At 39.0% G+C, this 7,373-nt stretch overlaps 1 long non-coding RNA gene across 1 annotated transcript; it reads right to left on the reverse strand.

The window, feature by feature from the left end:
- Nucleotides 1-430: 430 nt before the first annotated feature.
- LOC131578234 (uncharacterized) lies at nucleotides 431-6,411 on the reverse strand. Its single transcript, XR_009277415.1, has 4 exons — nucleotides 6,322-6,411; nucleotides 1,930-1,976; nucleotides 1,328-1,463; nucleotides 431-662 (listed from the first exon to the last, which is right to left on the reverse strand). It is a non-coding gene; the product is annotated as an uncharacterized LOC131578234 (long non-coding RNA).
- Between the last annotated feature and the right edge of the window lie 962 nt (nucleotides 6,412-7,373).

Below are 7,373 nucleotides of genomic sequence, written 5' to 3' on the forward strand. Positions count from 1 at the left end.
CTAGTCACACAAACTAAATCAATGCTTGTTGGCCGTTCTTACCATCTTTCTCCTCACCCTCTATGTGACAGCATGCCTCACATTTGTGGCTCAAACTGTGCATGTGCCAGCCAGCCCTGCTGTCCATGTAGCAGAAAGCTCCTTTGTGATCAAAAGGCAGATCTGCAGGGGGCTCCAGATGACAGAGTGGAGGTTAGGCACCAGTGACACATTCTACAGACATAGGTACTCCCAGGATTCATGCAAAAACAGCCTTGTTCAAACCCATAGACAAAGGTATAGCAAAGGTATTTTCCCTCAAAAAGCCTACTTGCTTCGAAATTGTTTTGATAGGAGCAAGGACCTCAACAATGCGCATAAATGCCTGTAGGGAGGACACAAAGGAGGTGGAGCCAGGGTGCTCCCAGTGGTGCCCAGTTAAGGGGAAGAGGCCACAGGCACAAACCGAAACACAAGAGGTTCCCTCTGAACAGGAAACACTTTTTTACTGTGGGGGTGACCAAGCACTGGCACAGGTTGCCAAGAGAGGTTGTGGAGCCTCCCTCACTGGAGATTCTTGGAAGCCTTCTGGAGATGGTCCTGGGCAACTGGCTCTGCTTGGGTAGGGAAGCTGGGCCAGATGACCTCCACAGGTCCCTTCCAGCCTCAATGCTCCTGTGAATCTGCAATGAGAATTTGAAAGAAATTTTAAGACTACTCTTAAATCCACTCAAGACACATACAAACTTTACAAGGAATTTGTGTACAATCTTCTTGCCCATTGATTGCCTCCCTAAGCCAGGAGTAGGCCAGAGTGGCTTACTATATCCCAAAATAAGTTCTTCTTTTACAAAAACACATAAGAAAAGGTAGAAACAACTCCCTGTTTAGGCTCTTGAGGCTTATTTCAAGTGCTCAGTTCTGGAAAGATGTTGCAGACAGACATTAATTATTTCTCTCTGCTCTCAAGTGAGCACACAGAGGTTATACGCACCAAGGCTTTGCTTTCATCGTGGAGCAAAGGTTTGTGTTTTACCATGGACTCTACACTTCAGCTTCACCACATTTGCTGCTAGAAAAATCTCAAGGAGGAGGCACCGTATGGGGCTTACCTAGCTGGCAATACAAATTATAATTATGTTGTCTCCGACAAGATTCAGTGCAGATAGCCAAGATGCAGTGGCCAATAATTATTTGTGGGATGTTTTTTTAAGTAGTACAGAGCAAATTTACATTTTGTTGTAGGATGGCTAGGTAACAGGACAGTAAAAGCTGCTGTGAAAATAAGCTGAAAATTAACCTTTTGCCAAGCCCCAGCTACAATATCCTCGTAAATTAGTATCCTCACCTTTGAGACTTTGCTGGCCTTCTGTGACTTGCTGAGCCAGAGAGATCATACACCCACCTCTTCTCCTGTGTCATGTGCTATATGAGAAACAAGTCTGGGATTACTGATGCTCACTGGCTCCCCATCAGGGATTCCCCTGTAGAAAGACCCAGGTATGCTCTGGTTACTTCCACTTTCTGCAAGAATTCTCACCTTACCTAGATATACTAATGAAACTCTTGTTTTCAAAACTGCTGCTTTGGACAACATAGAATTTATAGAGTTTTAAAAATAGATCACATGCTATGACTCTAAATCTTACTGTAACTCAGACTGAGGGAGCTTCATTACCTCCAGAGTAACTACAAATTGACAATGGTGTAAGAGGAAAGGCTAGTTTCTAGCTATAATTTGAAAATATCTCTCTTGTTGGGAAACATGAGAGAGCTAATATCAAAAATAGAATTTTTTAATCCAGATTCGTCCCATGAAAAGATTTGCACACATTTGTCCCACTAACACTTTGATGGAGCAATTCAGACATTGCAACAGTAATGTTTTTTGACCTTTTAATCAATTCCATTTTGCAACTACTCCATCTGAGAACCACAAGCGGTACTTACAGGACTCATTCTCTGGAGTCAATGGAAACTTTCTGTCAAATAACCATCTGCAGAGAGAGACAAAACACATAATGACAGGATAAGTTTGTGGAGAATCTGAATGAATTGAAAAAATAAATCTGGACCTGAAAGCAGATGAATTAGAACAAAGGGACCCAAGAAAAATGTAAGGCAGCAATTAGGGATAGAAAATTAAAAATACTGAGGAATTTAATCGAACAGGACAGTCTAATCAATGAAAAGCATGCCACTTGCTCTTTGGATAATTGCATCCCTCCCCTTTTTTGGTTGGCTGGGTTTGGTTGGGTTTTTGGATTTTTTTTTGTGGTGGTGGTAGTAACAGCCCATATTTAAAATAATTGCATTCCTATAGAACTCAGAAGTCTAGGACTACTATAATTTTCATATTTGTCACATGGGACTTCATTCTCATTCTCATTCCCCTGGAGTCGACAGCAGCTGAGAGTCATTTCAATGGAAACAGGGAAAAGTGGACTTCTAGCAAAAAGAGCACCATGCTTTTCTGTTTTACTGCCTTTACTGCCTAGAAGAAAGAATTGTCTGATGACACAGACACCTGAGCAGTTCTCCCCAGTAGTGTGTACTCAGACACTCAGCACACACAGCTCCTGTGCACCACTCCCTGCTGGGATGGCCTCTTGCCCAAAAGTGGTGAGGAGACAAAAGCTAAGTATAAATCTTAGAGACAAATTGGACAGAAACATTTAAATCCAATCAATAAACAAACGCATCAGTGGCTGCTATTTGCCAGTTCTTTATCTCTAGTGCATTTATCCAGAGAGATTAATTCAATCCCTTAGGAATGCTCCTGACCTCAACATCTGCGCCAACATTTAAAGGTGTGATTTTTAACAAGTTATGTAGTATATCTATAGTACAATCTAACCAAAACTTAAATGCAAAAACGATAATTTTATTTTTGTTTATATATTGTTCCCAGAACTATAACCATTAGGGGAAGACACATTTATGTTTGGTAAATACATCTTACACTCTTCTTTGTTTTCTCATGTGCTAATAAATCAGGCTAGTTCAAGCACTTCTGTAGTGCCACAGCCACTCAAGGAGGAGCTAGGCCAGTAGGAGCAGTATTTTATTCAGCCTTTAGGATTTCAGATCAAGTAGTTAGATTGTAATTGTTATAAACACCAGTACACATACACTCCTGAGTGCACTGGGCCAGCCTTTCTGTACAACATCCAGGTCTCCATGCCTATGAACAAGCACTCCAACAGACAATCAAGTACTAATAACAGGGATACTGTTTGGACTTACCATGTTTTCCTAGCTAGCAGGCTAATGCCATTCTCCTGATTGAAGATTATACAGATTTAATTAAAGCTACCATGTTGTAATAATGGATTTATTTAATAAAAAACTGGTTTGGAAAAGGACAGTCAGTCTAAATACCAGTCTGTCTGGGACCTTCATAAAGTTCTTTTATACATAATACTTGTAGCCAAAAAGACAATCAAGCCTTTGTTAATAATGCCCCTGTAACAGAAGAATAGCAGTGAAACTGTAGAAGTTCACTCTTTAGTTCTATATCCTATTATTGATTCCAAATTCAGATCTTCTTTTTTCAGCTATGGTAAAACAAGCTTCAGTGGATTCTCTGCCTCCCCAGAAAGCAGTCAGGATCTGACCATCCTAGCTAACATTTGAGTAATCAGTCCCAAACTGTTTGCATGACTAACAAAAATAGACTAGAGAGATAAAACTTCTACTGGCTGTCTTAATTTTAAAAATACCTGTCCTAACAACAGTTGTATATCCTGTAATAAGTATACTGATAGGTAATAAGAAATCAGTTTGTGTAAGACTTTAATTCTTGAATAATATGACAGTATCATTGGGATGCAAATATGCTGAAAGTTAGGATGATTCAAAAACTTGCATCTACAACTACCTGGAGACTGAAATACATACAAAAGACTCCAACATCTAGAAACTTCTCATATCTCCTACAGACTTTCTAAAGCTTACTTAAGGCCCTAGAACAAAGAACATTGTGCAATACCAGTAAGTGAAATCTAGAAACTAAAATCTAAAGTTTCAATCTCTGCTCCTGATCAACTATCATTTTTTTACTTCAGTTTATCTTATTTCTCTTTATTTTCTCTTTTCTTTATTCCCTCTTTGTCATTAATTTTCCCACAAAATATGGAGACTAATTTTATTTTAAATTTACTTTTTAATAAAAAATTGCTTCTCTCTGCTGTTCATTCTGATTAATTGAACCATTCGCATCCTGATAGTCTGACAATATAGTTATTCCCATACACTTCCCTCATCTGGGATTGTGTTTCCAATAAGTCTCCCAAAAGCACTGTACTATTTACTAGCACACATTTTGGCACAAGTGTCATTGTATTTATATTCAAGCCTTTTGCACATACACATCTATACAAACCTTGAAAAATATTGCAAGTGTTTTTCCTAAGCTTTTTAATAATTTGGCCCTTCTGGTGTTGCCTGCTTTAAATCCCAGTATGACTCTGTTTTCATCCATATCATTATAGAAACAGCACAGAAACCTTAAAATAACCAGGTGCAAAACCCACCAACCAAAACATTCCTTTTAGTTATTTGAAAGAAAATCTTTGAGAGATAGATAGATAGATAGATAGATAGATAGATAGATAGATAGATAGATAGATAGATGATAGATAGATAGATAGATAGATAGATAGATAGATAGATAGATAGATAGACAGATAGATAGATAGAGACAGATTCTGAATTATATCTTAACTTTTATTAGTATCCCTATTAGCAATATGATAATTTACCTTGAAAAGAAGCAAGGTGGTTTAGTCTCTGGGTATTTATAGATATCAATAATATTAATAATTATTTTAGATATTTTTTTAATTTGTCAAATACAATCATTCTATATGTAGGATTTATGTGAGGAATATGTGATAGTAAAATTATGTCAATTGTATAAAATAAAAGAGCAATTTTAAGTTAAATTGAAGTTCCAATCCAATGATTGAGTGTTCAGTCATTCTTCCTTAGATTTCAGAACAGCAGCCCTTCACAGATAGGCAGTATACAGACTTTAATATCTAGAAATACATAGAAGAATTGCATGCAAAATAAATAAAAGTCAATCTCAGTGGATGCTACAATCTAAATTTTAAAAGTACATATTTCACAGCATCTTTTAAAGATTCTCCAATCCAAAGGGAATGTAGAGACTTGATTCCAAGTCATGGTAAAAGAAAGGCAGCTTTAATGAATAAGCTTAAAATCAAGTTCTCGACTCATCTGACTCTGGGTCAAGTCTGATTCACCTGCATCCTTTGTAGGACTCTGGATGAGCAGACACCTAGAGACAGTAATTTGGTTAGTTAAGTCTTTAAAAAATGTGGTCAAAACATAAAATAAAAATACTGACACATTCTTTTAAAAAACAGGACTGTTGTATATAGGCAGTGTTGCCACATTGTATATTCACATACACACATATATACACAGAACAGCAGAATAAGCTCATTTGGAAAGCACAGCAAAATGGTACTAAATTGTGCAAAGCAATTAGAACTGAACCTTTGCACTCTTTTCAGATTACTGAACCATGCATACCTATTTTATTTTTTTCAATTACAACACTGTGCAGAGCTATGTATTTCCAAGTGCTTCTCTAGGAACTAATATATAGTTCAACCAGGGTGGTATCTACAGTGTCACCACCAAGGGCAAATGGATAAAGTTACCAGAGGGAATTATTCTTTTGTGGCAGGTTGATTTAGTCTTTTTAAATGACAGCAGCTGAACAATCAACTCTTATTTGTTTCTGTTACTAATAGGGAGGTGTTAGGCAGGTCAGCCTTGCAATAAAGATTTTCTGTGAGAAGAAACTGCCAGTCTTGATAAAAATATTACAATATTGATAATAATAAATAGAGAGACCATGCAGTCCCTGAAGGTGTTTGAATCCATCATCGAAAGTAACCTATCTGCTGTGTTTAGGGGCAGTACTTTAGTCAATAAAACCAGTATTTACTTTCCTTACAGTTAATCAACTTTAATAATACTTTTTAAATAGAGATTGAGATTTGAGAGCAGAAACAGGGACTTTAAAAACCAAGGGATTTGTAGTAAGTGCATGTAGCACTAAAAATGAGCTCTAATAGCTAGAGATTTGAGAGAAATAACTTACCTCAGTTTATATATTTGAGAAACAATCATAATGTTGCATACAGAGCATACAATGCAATGTCCTGCCCCTGGGACAGCAAATATTGACTGGCAAAAATAAAACTAAATTAAACTCTCAGTAGGATAATCGCAAACAGATCATCAAGGCAGCGGTTGCCAGTTCATCAGCAGCTTGAGATGAACCTTAACTCTTACTGAACTTACTGTAACCTGGAAATTCCCAGTCCTGAAGGCTGAGGTTGTTCTGCAGGGGTGCCGAGGCCGCACAGCGCTGCACTCCCTGTGCTGCCCGCCCTATGCGGAGGGAGGGAGGGACGGAGGGAGGGAGGGAGGAAATCCAGTTGCTCTGCTGTGGTCCAACATGCCTCATCCCTTCCCCCATGGACTGGGCTGTCGCTCCCACCCAACGAGCACTGGAGTGGGTGTCAGGGAATGTTTCTGTTTGGGAGCACTGTGGGGCCAGCAGAAGTTCTTCAGGTGGAACCAAGCTGATAGAAAAGCCTAAAAGCCCTGCTCAGCTCTCAGGAGCAGTGCTCTGAGCAAGGCTGAACCTCAGAAAACCTCACCCCACACTAGCAAGTTAAACCAAATTACCCCATTTCCTTGGCCAGTGGAACCCAAATTTGTCACCGTGACAGCACTGTTCGGCTACTTGGTCTATGAGGAATGCACCTACCATCAAAGGCAGTCCTCAGACCACTTCTTACCCTGCAAGGAACATTCCTGTTACCTGAAAGATGAGTTCAAAGGCTGCAGTAGGGTAGGTCCCTTGTGTTTACAGTAAGGATACCCTCTTGATGTGGTTGGCATAATTTTGGTCTAGTAAAAGATACCTTTTCCCCCAAATGCAATTACAAATTCTGTCATCATCAACTTTTTACCCATATATGCCAAGAAACCCTTCTGTTTACATTTCACCTGTTATCTCCAGCCTTTCCTGAAAGCCCAGTTTGTTGATCGCATCTCCACACTGTCTACACCTAAACTGAAAGTGTTCCTCTAAAACTGGCCTGCAAATGAACATAGGGACATTAAACACCGAGTTGTATTTCTCAGCCTGTGTTCTGCTTTGTTTAGAAGTTTTGTACTTGCTTCAGACTCAGGGGGCTCCTGCATCATGTTTTATGCAGCTACGCAGTTTGGCTGAATAGCAGCTCTTGGCTCTGTATTCAGACCTTGTCCTGGTTATACCCCCAGCCAACAGTTAGCACACTGTTTCCAGATTAATTTATCTCCTTGCCTAGTGCTTAGTGCTC

Source organism: Poecile atricapillus, chromosome 3 (assembly GCF_030490865.1).
Source record: "Poecile atricapillus isolate bPoeAtr1 chromosome 3, bPoeAtr1.hap1, whole genome shotgun sequence".
Lineage (NCBI taxonomy): Eukaryota > Metazoa > Chordata > Aves > Passeriformes > Paridae > Poecile > Poecile atricapillus.